Source organism: Pseudoliparis swirei, chromosome 24 (assembly GCF_029220125.1).
Source record: "Pseudoliparis swirei isolate HS2019 ecotype Mariana Trench chromosome 24, NWPU_hadal_v1, whole genome shotgun sequence".
In the NCBI taxonomy this organism is placed as follows: Eukaryota; Metazoa; Chordata; class Actinopteri; order Perciformes; family Liparidae; genus Pseudoliparis; species Pseudoliparis swirei.
This window is the reverse complement of record NC_079411.1, coordinates 24,539,830-24,557,213: the sequence shown is the minus strand read 5'-3', so window position 1 is coordinate 24,557,213 and position 17,384 is coordinate 24,539,830. Positions and strand designations below refer to the sequence as shown.

Genomic DNA, 17,384 nt, shown 5'->3' with positions numbered 1-17,384 from the left:
AATAACTAAATTACCCTAAATTCTGAAAGTGCTAAAGGGCTGAGAGCATTATGATGGAAGTACTGTACTTGAGGCTCCCCATGCAACCAATTTCAAACAGATATCTGGAGGTGAGAGGTCAAGGGACCCTCTTCCCAACATGCTAGTTTGACATAGTTGGCACAAATGGATTAATTAGGTTGTTTCATGTGATGCCAGTGTCTGCACTCAAGATCGACGGCGATGCCGTGGGTGTCAGATGTTCTCGGTCACTTCACACACATCTCTTTAAAGCCCTTTCAGAGGTTCACGACTACTTTCTCTGTCTCTGGCAGCGTTTAAGTCTGTGTGCTTGCAATCTTCCATCATCTGAAATTGTGTGACACCTTATTTTCTGCCACTTAAGTTACATGATTCATTGATTGCCATTATCGTGAAATAGCTGTCGTTACTGTCTCGCGCCGTGGTAAACTCGAACATCATTTTAGCCACTGTCTACGGAGTCCGTGGTTGTAAATATCACGACCAGATCGGCACTATTATATTATTGTCGGTTTTATTTCTTACGGTTGCGTGTTCATGAAAACTGTAATAATTTTTTAACTGGTTTGTATCGCTCGATTCATTTCCAGCAGTCGTTTTCACGCGTGCGAATGCTATTTTAAAAAAAAAGATTATTTCACTCTTAAATCTTCTCCTCGATTTAAAATGCCACAATAATATGAAGCTGGAATATGAAAGACGAAGGAATGTGCCGGTGTTGTCGAATGACCTCAATGCGATCGATCACTTATTGGACATCCGAGTCACGGGAAATTTAATGTCATGCGTTACAACTCTGACTGTTTAACGGTTCCACGCATGCCCTTGAAAAGAGAAAGCCATTAAAAGTGAGATAAAAGTTGCCCAAATTTACTGCTATGCGCTGTGGGAGCATCATAAAAGGGTGCAACATCTGCGCTCGTATCGGAGAACATGCGTGGATACTACATTGTTACCTAATCTGCTAATGGTCATGATGAAGGTTGATTTATTCAGCACTGACTTCATTCCGCATTAAGGGACTATAATGATTATTTATAATACCCGGCAGGTAATTTCTGAAACACAGAATATTCTGCTTCATCTTGCACTCCTCAGAAAGGAGGTGAAAGGTCAACTACAGAGCAGCGCCCAGGAACTGGAAGGGGCTCAGTGTTTTACTGGAGGGGAGTTTATCAATGCGGAGGCTTGCCAGCACATGAGCTTGAATATGGACCCCCTTGAACCTGCGTGGTGCACACCCACAGAGATGTTTCACTGATGTTTCTCAGTGAAGTCTAAGATAACATTATCGCTGCACGCAAAACCAAAAAAACAATATGAAACCAATCCAGATGAAGTTCATTTGGGTTCAGTGACAGACGGTCCAGCACTAGCGTTCAGTTGAAGTGCAAACACGGTCTCACACATTAAGAGCACAGGTTGCACACTAAGATGAGCAGCGATAGCTGTTAAAGCATCACACACACACACACACACACACACGATGAGTCAGCTGGAGGCCTTTCTGTGGTTTTGACATGGGTTCTTGTGATGCGTAACAGTATGCCAGCTAGCTGGGTGGGAGGATAGAGATGTGTGCTTCCACGCCGCAGTAAGGCGGCAGTAATCCATGACTCACAGTGCGCCCGTGTGTCGTGAGATGAACAATAAAGTGGCAGCTCGTCTTGGGGATATCTCTTCTCACTCGTGAGCCTAAATGTTCATCGGATGGAAACAAAGTGTGGAGCGACGACAACCGTCGGCTAAGTGATCTCTGCTGGTCTGCTATTCTACTCGTTTACAGCGCAGCCATTTCTCCAAACACTGGACTTTCATCTTCATTAAGGTCACACGTCCTCCGACTTGGCAGAAACATATATTTTGCTCCATGTATCCATCGTTGGCACAAAGTGCATCCACACAGTGTTTGATAAGATCCACTTATCTCACTGTTGATAATTGGAGCTGTATATCTTCCTATCACGAGCTCATCTTCTCTGATCTATTGGTCTCCGTCAACATTCACGAAGATCTTTTTGTTGCTCTTGGTTTCATTTGTGCATTCGCGCGAGAGATTGAGGCACGATTGTGTACAATAAGCACACTACAATATGTTGGCTGTTGTATTATGATGACACTTATAGGGTCTTTGTATATTGTGGATTTAAAAACAAACCCTGAACAAACATTTTTTACTTTGAATAATGGATTCAGAGAATAGGACGGACTGAGGAAAGGAAGATTTGTGCGAAACATAATGCTTATATATATATATATTTTTTATATATATATATTTATATATATTAGCTATAGTATCAGTTGATTAGTTTACCCGGTAAAATCCAAAAGCACATAAGGTAAGGCAGTAAAACAGGTGGAGAGAGACACAGAGGGACGATTCATTGCATGCAGGAGTATTTGATGAAGTGAAGTGAAACCGTTTTCACATCAGAAAAAATGGATTAAGAAAGCAATGTGATGAGTAAAGGACTGGATGGATGGAAAATGCAGAATGTAAAAGGAACGTTACAAAATAAAAATAAATTAAAGTATGGATTTATGGAACTCTTTTGTCTCCGGGGGTTATTTGTGAGCTAACAGGCAATACCGTCTCCATTGAAATGGCAAGACGTTAATGGAAATAGAGCATTGACTTGGTTTCACACGTGGCACAAACAATGGCCTCCTGGGTGAAAGTGCTGTGTGTGTGTGTTATGTGACTTATCCACCCCAACCATCTCTCTATGCTGACTTGCTGTCACGACTTCCCCACCTTCATAGTTATATTCATCCTGCCTGCTTAATCAACTCTCCTGTCATTCCAGATCCTGTCATCCTCACCTCGTTAGTCCCTAATTCCCTTCACCTGGTCCTCACGCCCTTCTCACCTGCAGCCCATCTCCTCATTAGCCCCTCACTTCCATTGGTCCTCTGCCAGATTGTCTTGTGTGTCATTGCCATGCGTGCCAGCATATTCAAATATTAATTCTGATCTGCCTGTTCCCATCCTGTTTGCCTGTTGACCCGATTTAAGTATTTTGGCTGCCCCCTTTTGGGTTTGTTGCCCTATCTGACGGACCACCCGGTTTTGACCCTGCCTGAATTACCAAGTAAAGATCCTCCTCCTGCATTCCTGTTTCCGAGTCGTGCTTTTGGGATCGAGTACCTGTAACCCTTACAGTTCCTCATGACATGTTTGTGATACATGAAAAACAAACTTGGTCTGGGAGAAAATATTTTCCCTCAAAACATAAATCAGTTTCTAAATTTAAGGGTAGCTATGAGTAATTGAATAAGTCATTCATAATTTCATTTGCATTTGTGTGGAGTTCACTGAGACCCTTTCAAAGGGAAGGGTGAGCGGAAGGGTATTTAGTTGGTTACTATTTGCAACCTAATCACTAGATGCCACTATATCCTACACAACGGTGCTTCAAACACAAGCTTTTATAAAACAATATCTCAACACCTGCACGTTGAAGAATGGATGTGAGTATATCAACGGTCAAACCCTGATGAAGGACGAGCGATACTGATTAGACTCATAGGAAAGTCAGGAAATAGAGAGTAATAGGCTACAGGAAAGAAAAGATTATAAAAATATAAAGAAATGGTTGCGATGAGAGGCATGCAGAAGCTTCTGGGTGTAATCAGAATATTAATAATCCCAGAGACAAAAGTGGTTGTTTGACTCTGGCCCTTAGAAACAAGAGACGGAGACAGAGAAAAGAAAAATGTAGCAGAGGAAATCCATTAATAGAGATGTTATATAATGACTCTGCTTTCTCTTACTGCATGGTATGAGCTGTATTTTTATTTAACGAGGTATTGAATCAACTGCAGTGGATATTAACTGACTGACTGCATTTTCTTTAGCTGTTAAGCATGTTACATTATTATCACTTCAGAGTGTTAATCATACGTTGTAACTGCATTTGCAATAGTTTTTAGACTGAATTGCTGTGCTATCCCGGCTGAAGTAAGCTGAAATCATGCACAACGCATATGGAACACGGACAGTGAAGTGGGCGCCATTAATTTAAAAGGAAACGCTCCATATGGGGAAAGAGATAGAGAATAATCCGTAACTTCTCGGTATTCCCTCTTAGCAAATCGTTCTTTTTTTTCATTATCAATACATTCTATTAAAATCCAGCTCAGGGTGATCTGCTGATTCCACTTCTCTATAGCCTCCTCTCCGTTTCTCCCCAAAGGCTCATGTGATAATTCATTGTAAAAGTGAGATTGGTGGCTCTGAAATATTTCATTTAAATTGTTCCATTTTCATTCAATGAACTCATAATCAGCCGTTTCCCTCTCTGTCGATGTCATTTTGGCAGTCCATCAGCACAGCCTATCGTGTATGTCTTTAGACTTTTTTAAAGCTTTTCATTTGGTTTCCAGTGAAATTCTTGTTGAATTAAATCTGTTCAGGGCTCTAAATAGCTGGGACCCCCTGCATCATGAACATATATAGCAAACAAAGCCCTTAGCGGAACTGACTGGTGCATTGAGTAATGACACTCATATTGTAATGTTTACTGGATGAGGGTAATTGTTATCAGTAACATGCTAAGTTTTGACTGTGTAGCAACAACTAAATGTCTCATTTCATTAATGTCATGTATTTTTCCATTGTGTTTCTCCTAATGTATACTATATATTGAGTGACTTGAGGAGGAACATAAAGATATTCCATCTTCAGTTATGTTGTATAGCATACAGTGAGGCCTTCCTGACAGATTCATCCTTATACGCAGAAGACAGAAGTCATCTTTTTTTGCCTTTCAGCTGCTGACTATCATAGTCTCTACAGTTCAGTGGACAGGAAGAAAGCCATTCATATAGGAGGGGTTTTCCCATTTCCTCATGCAGATGAGGAATTTGATACAGCTAAAGATTTCTGACGGTGAGTGTCTCTGACAGAGCTCCATCTGTGTGTGGACACACATCATTCACCATGCCACCAACTGAAGCGGAACATGGAGGACATTTTAATCAAGGCTCTCAGCAAGCCTGGTGGGCTGGTAGCTATGTGTGTGTGTGTGTGTGTGTGTGCAGGTGGACGCAGGTGTATTAGAAATTGTGTCTGGGGTATTGGGATGAAACATTAAGTCTACTCCCACCAATGATAAAGAGGCGAACGGTCCTGTGTGACCCGAGAGCGACTTCTTGTTAGAATAAAAATAGATTGGTTCCTTAATAGTTACAAGATATATGCATGTGTGGGGACTTCTGCCCCGACCACCACACTGGACCATATCCCAATTTTCGTTTAACAAGCTCTCCCTGACCTCTCGTCTTCACTTGTGATAAAACTTCCCGCGGTTAAGTGAAAAAAAGCCCCCGGTTTCTCGCAGAGCGTGCTTTTAATTCTCTTTTTCCTTCTCAAAAGACTACCAGATATACTCAGGGCCCACTGGCTCTAACCCTTACATGATTGCTTTTTACATTGTTACCCGTCATTCTGAGGATTTAGAAATTTAAGAATCTTAAAAAAAATAATTGATACTAAAGCAACAAAAATGAGACAACATTTCTGAAGAAAGTGGCTTCCTTTCGGTCAAACCGTCAAAAGACAAATTCATTTTCTGTTGTCCAAAGTATTTGTTGGTTCTGGGTAGAATATTTAGGCCATTTGCCATGTTTTGATCAGAAGACAAAAAACAGAGGCAGGATTTTGGTGCTGCACTTATGAAAACATGCATGAAGAGAAGCTACAAAGGCCCAAGCTTCATTCAGTACCCCGGCTCATTTAAAGATGTACTGACCTTTCCAGTCCTTACTATTAGTTGCTTATAAACTGGGGATCCACAGCCTTTTAGCATTTTAATACAGATCATCTTCATCGTAATATGTTTTTTGTCCGTTCAGCTCAGATAAAGCTGCTCACCTTGACCTTTGTACATCTTTTATCTGACTCTCAACTGATGTGGGCTAACTCACTGAAGAGATTTCGGTGTCATCATTAAAGTTACAATTGCTTCTTAGATTACAATGGCGCAAAGACACCTAAGGGACATGTGCTTCATGTCACAAGGGTGTCACTGTGTGTATTTGGTAAGATACTTTCGTGGAAAATGACTTCAGTAAAAGTCACCTATGAGAATAGTACTTGAGTAAGTCTTAAATTATCTGATAATTACTGTACCTAAGTAAAAGTAAATGCTGTTAATAAAAAAGCAAAGGGTTTGAGAATTAGGAAATAAGTATTGTGGCCACCATAACTAAGGAGTTGTGTTGAAAGTAATTGGGTTGGCTGTGATCAATCCAGGAGCTACAATGTTCAACATAGTACATTGTACATATGTATATTTTTGCATCTACTATGGACTTTTCATCATAACTCTCAGAAAAGCAATATGACACTATGAAGGAGATGTAACAGTGTGTTTATAGATATGTTTTCATGATACATTCTTTGGAATATCCTTCATACTATCTTTTATTTATATCCTAGCTTTCTTATGTATTAATTTAAAACCATGGACTTTCTTATTGTTATGTGCAAGTATATATAAAAAAAAACATTACAACTCTACTACAGTACCGAAAGCAACGCTTCCTTTCGCGTGAGCCGATTGAAACTGAAAAAAACAACTATTTTGGACTTCTCTGGTGACTCCGCCCTGTCAGCAGGTTACGATAGCCTATCATTTCACTTTGAGAGCGGGGCATGCACCGTGTATGACTGCATGAGCCGGTGCAGTGCACATCAGCTGTCAGGCTGGGTCAGTGTTGCCAGGTCTGCGGTTTTCCCGCAGAATTGGGCTACTTTTGAAGTGTTGCCGCGGGTTGAATTTTGTGTCCGCTGGTTCGGGTAGACCTATTTTGCATGCAAATTACATGAATATCTTTAAATAAAAATCCATATTTTAAATGAAATAATTTATTTATACCCAAATCCTACCAAACTGACTCCAGATCAGCACGTACACACATGGACATGGACTTTAAAAGCAGTGTATATGGTTTGGCACGGGCATATTTTGAGTTCTGATATTGGGCTGGTTTTATTGGCCATTGGGCTGGTTTTGTCACACAGACATGGCAACCCTGGGCTGGGGGCGTTGGGGAGACCGGTCCCCCTGAAAACGTGGAGACCGATGATGAAGAGATACTCATATTAGTACCGTAACGTTGATTGCAAGTCTTGCATTAATACAAGTAGGCCAACACATAATAAATTATCCATTATAAGCTTGTTTAAGCTAGCTCGTAGCTAGCGCGAGCTACGAGCGCGCCAGTGATATCCGTTTTTGTCAGTGCGGCCATGAGGACGGCTTTTACAGGGAATATGGCCTAACGGTTTAACCCTCCTGTCGCCTTCGGGTCAATTCGACCCGATTCAATGTTTCACCCTCCTGTTACCTTTATATTTACTAACATATTTTACCCTTGAGGTCAATATGACCCCAGCTATTAAAATCTCCAGAAAATTATTAGAATTAATATTGTTTTCCAAGTTTAAGTGTGAGGTACTTTATGTTTGTTTGTTGACTCCCGAAAGAACACCGACATTAAACATTGAATCGGGTCAAATTGACCCGAAGGCGACAGGAGGGTTAAATGTCGTCATTGTCAATTGTCGTTTTGTGCTTTTTTTAAAAGTATCGGTTTAGGCACCAGTATCGTTTTAAAAGTACCGGCTTAGCACCGGTATCGAAAAGAAAAAAGCAATACCACACTATTAATGGGTTCTTCATCTGGGTGAGACGGTTGCCCTGTGCTTAGTTCAGAGTCTGCATTTTTCTTATTTTTATATTGCTCCATCGCCGTTCTTTACCACAACTTCTCCCGCGTATCATTTAATTCCTAACTAATGGCATGGAAGAGTATTTCATTTCTATGCCCGGCACTATATTGCAGACTCGGATGCTCAACGATGGCAAATTATTTGTGGCCTTAAAATAATATTTTCTTTGGACCGATGAAATGAAATTGGTCATTTTCTCACGGCACACCTGACGCTCTCTCACGGCACACTGGTTCAAAATCACTGGACATGGGGATGTAGAGGGAAAAGTTGACCACAACCGACCATTGACACGCAAGTTGGCTAACGCTAGCTATTGTTAAATTAGCTAACGATAGCCAACTAGTGCTGCAATGATTATAGCTAAGATGACTCAAATCAACAATCTCACAACTGTCAATACGTCCTCAGCTTTTTTTATAATATCTTTCTGATATTATTGCTGCATGAGTTAAAACGTGGGATATTTTACATCGAAATTTAGCTTAAGTGTCTTGTTTTCATATAAACGTCAGCCTTAGGGGGACACTTAACATTTGAAAAATAATGTATGTTCTTTTCCCTGTGGTATCCTAAAGAAATACATACAGACATTTGAGGAGAGAAATCATGGCAGAGCATCCCAGCAATTCAACCCTTGAGCCCACCAAGGGTGTAGGTTTGCATATGGTTCATAGGGATTAGTCATGAGCAAAGTGTTGGGAAAGACACAATTGTCCCCACCAATATTTTGTTAATTTGAATTGCCTGTTAGAAAAACTATTTGCACAATATATTTGCAAACTTATTCGTATTATTATCTCTATTTAGTCGACCAGAAGAGTGAAAAATACATTTCCATGCCTTCCAATGCGCCCTCGGCAGAGTCAGAAACACTCCGTGAATCGTAACTTGCAGAAAGAGAGGTGGCAGTAGTCACGGTAAGCTACTAAATAAGCCAGGAAATAATAAGGCCTCATTAGTATTTTGTTTCGTCTCAGCATTGATATTGTTGACTCTTTGTGCTGGTTAGATAAGAAAATGCCACCAAAAAAGATATTCAACGTTTTTCACCACCCAGAGGGTATCAAGAACCTCATGTTGTTGGTTAACGTTAGCTAGTGACACAAGTAAACGAACTACCCACACAGTGCAAACCTGCATACTTTTAAATGCATTCAGGAAACTCAGAAATCCAGTGCAGATGCACTGCAGGTTGAGGAAGCAGCAGCTGGACCATCGGAGCTTACGGTGAAGTCTTAAATTGAATATCATGGCTTGCAGTGTAAACATTGTCTACCTTTTATTATTATGTTAAAACATGCCTTTGCAGACTAGGCTAAGTTTTTTTTTGCTCTTTAAGGAACAGCATAGCATTATGCTGTAACAACAAATGCATTGGAGAAAACGCCAGTTCACATCTAACTATTAAGTGCAATGGCTAAAACACAGCAGGAGGCAAGGCACTGTCTAATTAAAATTCTCTTTTTAAAAACTGGTAAAAGTTGTATATATATTTTGAATATATAATATGCTGTTACTGTATATTGGCATTTAAGTATAACTTTCCTTATTCATTCATTTAATATTATTTATTTGATGTAGAATACTGTTTTGTATTTAAACTAAGGTTGTATTAGTTATTGTTTAAGTCAGTTACAGAAATGTTAATATATTTTTATTTGCACAGGCCAATAAGTGTTTGATTTTACTGTAATGTATGTTCTGCATATCTTTAAATTTAACACAGGTGTTTTTAAACAAATGAATCGTGAGATAGTAAGACACTTTAGTTCAGAGAACAATTTAAGATTTATTGAAAACACAATGGCAGTTGTATTTATAATAAAATACAATGTCAGATGAATATTTACAGTACAACATAATAAAATGTAAGATGTATTTGAAATACAATACAGTGTAAGATATATTTACATTATAATAAAATGGAAGATGTATTTCAAATACAATACAGTGTAAGATATATTTACAATAAAATATAATGGAAGATGTATTTCAAATGCAATACAGTAAGATATATTTACAACATAATACAATAAAAAACAATGTAAAATGTATTTGACATAAAATGTAAAACAATAAAATATATACATCCAGTTTGATTCAGGGTCGGGTTGCAGTGGCAGGGCCAGCAGGCTGACCCAGACTTCCCCTATCTTTTCTCAGGCTGGAGCCCGGCCATCCGGAGGAAAGCATCGTTGATAGGGAGGTCTCGGTAATCTTCGGTTTTCCATCCGAGGAGTTAATGTTTCTTATTATTGCTCTCCTGTCAGGTCCTGGGCTGTTTGGGCTGTTGCATGAAACAACAAGTAGTTTGAATATTCAGATATTCAGACTACCACAGTAAATCATCAATAAAGGGAAGTGATGCACCACTTACCACTGAATACCCGCCGGTTTGACGCTGTGGTGTGGACTGGACTACTGAGACTGAGGCTGGTCAGCAAGTTTGCGATGCCAATCACATCCTTGTCATGAATAGGAGTCTGGGTGCACACGCCGCCGTCTTTGATTGCTTGGCTTATGGTCTTTTTGTCGCATGCAACCTCTTTGCTAGCGGTTGTGCTGGTGGTCGTCCTTGGGTCCACGCAACCTCTTTGCTAGCCGAGCAGGTGGGGTTGGCTGTGCTGAATCCTCTCTAAAATGAACTACTAATTACGACTAGCCAGTACTAAGATCATTGAAAGAAAGATGAGCAGCAGCGTGCGTGGTGCTCTCTGTAAACATTCCTAGACGGCACTGTGAAGTCTTATGGACATGTGACGGACACCGTAACCGACCTAAGTTGCATGTGCTCACTCTGCTAGCGTTAAATTTTTGTTGCAAAACAAATTTTAGTAAATACACTTGCCCATCTTCAAATGGATCTTTTCTGGCTGCATATTCCTCCTCGTCGCTGCTCGCCAAAACCGCTGCAACTGCTTCCTCTGTTGTTCTAGCAGCAGCATGCTTATAACTGTATACACCTCAGATGTGGGGAGGTCTTTTGTGATTTCTTGAGTGTTTATTGTTTTCTTTTTTCCCACAAAAATGTCGCAGACATATGAATTGACAAGGATTCCGTGTGCCGAATACTTTTGGTACCGCGTCACCCGACAAATCCATGCCACTATCTCTCTGTGTGAATCGCGTACGAGCTCACGGGGGAAAGAATCGCAAACCCTACTGATACCTCTAGAAGTTGTATTTCTGTCCTGTAGTATTGCGGAAAAAATATATTTAAAAAACGTAAACATTGTCAAACAGGCCGGCGCATCGCAAGACCCGGGAGGGTTTAAAAAGTGTCAAGGTCAAGACAACTGGGAAGATTATTTTTTTATCAGATTTGAGTCCTTTTAAATCTCTGGATGGAGTGTAGATCCCAGTGCTTTACAGTTTTAAAAACTGGTAAAAGTTGTTTATATATAATATGCTGTTACAGTATATTGACATTTTAGCAGAACTTTTCTTGTTCATTTATTTAATATTATTATTTATGTGTTGCAGAAAACTGTTTTGTATTCAAACCAAGGTTGTATTACGGTTTTTGTTTAAATCAGTTACACAAATGTTAATATATTTCCATAGGCAGAGGCCAATAAGGGTTTGGTTTTACTGTAATGTATGTTCTGCATATCTTTAAGTTTAATACAAGTGTTTTTAAACAAATGAATCGTGAGATTTTAAAACACTTTAGTTCATGGAACAATTTAAGATTTATTGAAAATACAATGGCAGATGAATATTTACAATACAATGTCAGATGTATATTTACAGTACAATATAATAGAATGTAATATCTATTTACAATATAATACAATGGAAGATGTATTTGAAATACAATACAGTGTAAGATCTTTTTACAATATAATATAATGGAAGATGTATTTCAAATAAAATACAGTGTAAGATCTTTTTACAATACAATATAATAGAAGATGTATTTGAAATACAATACAGTGTAAGATCTTTTTACAATACAATATAATCAGAATCAGAATCAGCTTTAATGGCCATGTAGGTTTGCACATACATGGAATTTGACTCCGGTTATACTTTGCTCTTCCGTACTTATACACACACACAATATACAATAAGCGGGATAAATATAAAAAAGACATTAAAGACAGTAGTCAAAAAGTGCAGATAGTGCAGATGGAAGAGTCTGATTAATTGTTCATCATGGTGACGGCCAGTGGAAAGAAGCTATTTCTGTGTCTGGTGGTTTTGGCGTACAGTGCTCTGTAGCGCCTACCAGAGGGCAGGAGTTGGAACAGCTTGTGTCCAGGGTGTGAAGGGTCTGCAGTGATCTTTCCTGCCCGCTTCCTGACTCTGGCGGTGTACAAGTCCAGAATGGAGGGGAGGCTGGAACCAATGGTTCTTTCTGCAGACCTGACGATCCGCTGTAGTCTGACTCTGTCCTGTTTGGTGGCCGATCCAAACCACACAGTGATGGAAGAGCAGAGGACAGACTGGATGATGGCGGAGTAAAAAAGGATCAGCAGCTCCTGAGGCAGGTTGATTTTTGATTGATTGATTGATTGATATATTTATTTGTCGTTTGCCAGAGTACAGGTACAAAAGCATCGAAATTACAAGAAAGGGTGGATGAAAGATTACAGCATAACATGAGGGAAGAACTTCCTGAGCTGGCGCAGAAAGTACAGCCTCTGCTGGGCCTTTTTGCGGATGGTGTTAATGTTGGAGGCCCACTTCAGGTCCCGGGAGATTGTGGATCCCAGAAACTTGAAGGTCTCCACCGCAGGAACAGTGCTATTTTGAATGGTGAGCGGGGATAGTGTTGGGGGGCTCCTCCTGAAGTCCACTGTCATCTCCACAGTCTTGAGCTTGTTCAGCTCCAGGTGGTTCTGTCCACACCAGAGGACCAGCCGTTCAACCTCCCGTCTGTACGCAGACTCGCCACCGTTCCTGATGAGGCCGATGACCGTTGTGTCGTCTGCGAACTTCAAGAGCTTAACAGACGGGTCCTCTGAGGTGCAGTCGTTGGTGTAGAGGGAGAAGAGCAGTGGAGAGAGCACACATCCCTGGGGGGCACCAGTGCTTATGGTCCGGGTGCTGGATGTGGTTTTTCCCAGCCTCACCTGCTGCGTCCTGTCTGTCAGGAAGTTTGTGATCCACCGGCAGGTGGGGGCTGGCACGGCGAGCTGGGAGAGTTTGGGTTGTAGAACCTCCGGGATGATCGTGTTGAATGCAGAGCTGAAGTCCACAAACAGAACCCTTGCATATGTCCCTGGGGAGTCGAGGTGTTGCAGTAAATGGTGCAGTCCCATATTTATTGCGTCATCCACCGACCTGTTTGCACGGTAGGCAAACTGCAGGGGGTCCAGCAGGGGCCCTGTGATGTCCTTCAGGTGGGTCAACACCAGCCTCTCAAAGGACTTCATGACCACAGACGTCAGGGCGATGGGTCTGTAGTCATTTAATCCTGTGATGGAGGATTTCTTGGGCACCGGGATGATCAAGGAGCGCTTGAAGCAGGAAGGGACTTCGCACAGCTCCAGTGATCGGTTGAAGATCTCCGTGAAGATGGGGGACAGCTCGTCAGCACAGACTTTCAGGCAGGAGGGGGACACGCCGTCTGGGCCCGGAGCCTTCCTGATCTTCTGCCTCTGAAAGAGCCGACTCACATCCTCTTCGCAGATCCTCAGTGCCGGTGGGGGGTTGGATGGGAGAGGTGAGTCAGAGAGTGGAGGTGATTGTTCGATGATGGAGCAGTTGGGCGGGTGGAAGTGGGCTTGCCGAACCTACAATAGAAGACATTCAGGTCGCCAGCCAGTCGGTGATTGTCCGCAGTGGGGGGGGATGGTCTCTTGTAGTTGGTGAGTACTTCCAGGCCTCTCCAAACTGACGAGGGTCGTTGGCTGAAAACTTTTTTTCCAGCTTTTCAGTGTAGCTCTTCTTAGCTACCTTGATCTCCCTCGTCAGTGTGTTTCTGGCCTGGTTGTACAGAATCCTGTCCCCACCTCTGTAGGCCTCCTCTTTAGCCCGGCGAAGCTGCCTGAGTCTTGCAGTGAACCAGGGTTTATTGTTGTATGTGCAGAAGGTTTTTGTCGGCACACACATGTCCTCACAAAAGCTGATATATGATGTCACAGTGTCAGTTAGCTCATCCAGGTCTGTAGCAGCAGCCTCAAAAACACTCCAATCAGTGGAGGCAAAGCAGGACTGTAGCTCCAGCTTGGCCTCGTTGGTCCATCTCTTCACAGTCTTCACCACAGGCTTTGCAGATTTTAGTTTCTGCCTGTAGGACGGGAGAAGATGAACCAGACAGTGATCAGAGAGTCCCAAAGCTGCACGAGGGACTGAGCGATATGCGTCCTTTAGTACAGTGTAGCAGTGGTCCAGTGTGTTTTTGTCCCTGGTGCTACACTTAATGTGCTGTCTGTATTTTGGCAGTTCTTTGCTGAGGTTTGCTCTGTTAAAGTCCCCAAGAACAATGAGCAGGAGTCTGGGTGTTTGTGCTCCATGGTGGTGATCTGCTCTGCCAGGTGTTGGAGTGCCTCACTCACACAGGCCTGAGGTGGGATGTACACACCGACCAGGATGAATGAGGAAAACTCCCGCGGTGAATAAAATGGTTTGCAGTTTATTAAAAGAGTTTCTAGGTGAGGGCTGCATGATTCCTTTAACACCGTGACATCTGTGCACCAACCTTCATTGATATAAAAGCAGATTCCGCCTCCCCTCGTTTTCCCCGACAGAGCCGTTACGCGGTCCGCTCGGTGGAGTTGGAAGCCCGACAGATGCAGTGCGCTGTCCGGGATGTGCGCACCGAGCCAGGTTTCGGTGAAGCACAGGGCGGCAGATCTGCTAAAGTCCCTATTAGTTTTGTTCAGGAGCAGCAGTTCATCAATCTTGTTCGCCAGAGAGCGGACGTTCGCCAGATGAATTGACGGGAGCGCAGTTCGAAATCCCCGCTGACGCACTTTAACAAGCGCTCCTGCACGCTTCCCACGCCGGCGTCTCCGGTGAATTCCGAGAAGAGCAGCTGCTCCTGCAACCAAAAACCCAGTAAAGTCATCCGGTTCATTGAAGACCGGTGAAAAAAATTGTCCAGTGGATTCACGGAAGTTTAAAAGTTCCTCCCTACTGAATGTGATCAGAGAGGGAGAGCTGGAGACGAGACAAACAAACAAAAACAGGAAAAGTACGAGAGAGCGCAGTACCGAGGCTACCATCTGCGGCGCCATCTTGTCTCATATAGAATGGAAGATGTATTTGAAATACAATACAGTGTAAGATCTTTTTACAATATAATAGAATGGAAGATGTATTTCAAATACAATACAGTGTAAGATCTTTTTACAACACAATATAATAGAATGGAAGATGTATTTCAAATACAATACATTATAAAACTGTATTATGTATTTAACATAAAATGCAAAACAATAAAATATATACATCCAGTTTGATTCAGGGTCGGGTTGCAGTGGCAGGGCCAGCAGGCTGACCCAGACTTCCCTTCTCTTTTCTCAGGCTGGAGGCCGCCGACAACTATATCGATATAAGTATCGACTGACTCTAATTTATATGTGAAATTAAGTTAAGTAAATGTAGGCCGGTGAAATTGAATAATAAACCAGACGCAACACTAGAGTTTGGGATCTTTATTTCTCGAGTTCTCTTTATGTTTAAGAGAAGTGTTAAAGTAATTTGTAATCAATTTAGGTGTCTGAACTCAATTATATCTTTCTAATACATAAATAAACCGCAGTGGTAACTCTTCTGCTAATACAGAAACAAAAGACAACAAATCACACATACAGTTACCTCTGAAATCCACAACATTAAACATTTGGTCCATCAATATACAAATGACGCAAGACATTACAACATACTCACATACTCACAGCTCGTATCACGGTGCTAGCTCAAATGCTTTTGGTGTTCACAGACACCCACACCATAGAGCACTAAAGTAACAAATACAAACCTCATCTCTGTAACAATGGATAGACAACAAATGATATAAAACATGGATCACAACGGAACGTATCCCGACAGGATGGTTATTAAAGCGACGCGCATTAGTAACTCCGCAATCGTCTCACAACGCGCAGCGCATGGTGACAAAATCAGTCTACATCATACCTCTTGACATCACCATCGGCACATTTAACGACATACAATGCACTTATAAACTTCTATGTGCTCATATTATTGAACATCTTTTGGTAGGTTGACATAGAAACACATTTATAACATATTTACTACACATTTACTTACACGAGATAAATCACCAACGCCACCAGTCAGTCACGTGACGCACTCGTTCGGTCCTACTGACTTTCCCCAAAATAGAGCGCCCTCTAGTGGCTTTACTGTGTACCACCTCTTTCCCACTGGGTTACATACTCCCCTGCTAAAAAGTCCACGTCCTCGGGGACTTAACTCATAGTTCTAACTTCTTTCACTGCTTCCCTGAAGAATGCCGCACCCAAAAATGCCTTCATCGGAGCATGTATCTTGGGCTGGGGCATTTTGGTTAAGACACATCTCTGACATTTTTTAACCCATTGTTCGACGTCATCATACATGCCCACCCAGAAACACCTCTGTTTCAGAAGGTTTTGCGTTCTTTCAATTCCCTGATGCCCCATCTGATCATGTACACTCTCTAGGACTGGTTCTCTCAAACAGGTGGGTAACAGAAGTTGGTGACATTCACCCACATGAACATCATCAAACACACGATAGAGTAAATCATCTATTTCCTTGATTCGGCCCCACTGCCTAAATAAGGAGATCACCGGCTTGGCTAACTTGGCTCTCTCCTTAAAGGTGGGTTTTTGTTTCTTTTCCCAAAACTGCCTGAATGCACTGAGTATGGGGTCTGTGTTTTGAAATGTGCGAAGCTCTTCCTTAGAGTAACCCGGCAAGGTGGGGGTGTTACCCTGCCAGTCACTCTCGTCCGTACCCTGCACGGCCTCTGAGGCCCGTACCTGTCTCACTCTACAGCACTTGATCCCTGCCGATCCTAGTTCTGGCCCTAAAGCTGTTCCCTTCCTCGCATTGCAGATGGCTATACATCCATCAAAATCGAGGTCATCTGGGTACGGTTGGGGCTCCCCTGCTAACGGCTGTCTAGAGAGGGCGTCTGCTGCAGTGTTACAGCGACCTGGCCTATACTTAACGTCAAAGTCAAACACTGCCAGCTGAGCTACCCAGCGCTGCTCGATGGCGCCCAACCTGGCTGTATTAAGGTGGCACAAAGGGTTGTTATCAGTGATGGCAGTGAATTTAGAGCCTAGGAGGTAACCTCTAAATTTCTCTGAAACCGCCCACTTAAGGGCCAGTAGTTCAAGTTTCATACTGCTGTAGTTACGATCATTTCTCTCTGCATTACGCAGCCTCCGACTGGCATAAGCAATCACTCTTTTCCTCTTGCCCTGCTGCTGATACAGGATAGCACCTAATCCCAAACTACTGGCATCTGTCTCAACAGTGAAGGGAAGAGAGAAATCAGCATAACCTAACAAAGGAGCACTTGTGAGTTTCTCCTTCAACAGCTCAAAAGCTTCCTGACACTCTGCAGTCCATAAACTTCCAAACAGCTGTTTAGACCTGGATGGACTGTTGTTTTGGATGCACGTATTAACCACATCATGTAGCGAGCTTGCCA

The 17,384-nt window shown here is 42.1% G+C and overlaps 1 long non-coding RNA gene across 1 annotated transcript; it reads right to left on the bottom strand.

Annotated features, from left to right (window-relative positions):
* Window positions 1-15,354: 15,354 nt before the first annotated feature.
* LOC130190731 (uncharacterized) lies at window positions 15,355-16,120 on the bottom strand. Its single transcript, XR_008831025.1, has 2 exons — window positions 15,989-16,120; window positions 15,355-15,675 (listed from the first exon to the last, which is right to left on the bottom strand). It is a non-coding gene; the product is annotated as an uncharacterized LOC130190731 (long non-coding RNA).
* Between the last annotated feature and the right edge of the window lie 1,264 nt (window positions 16,121-17,384).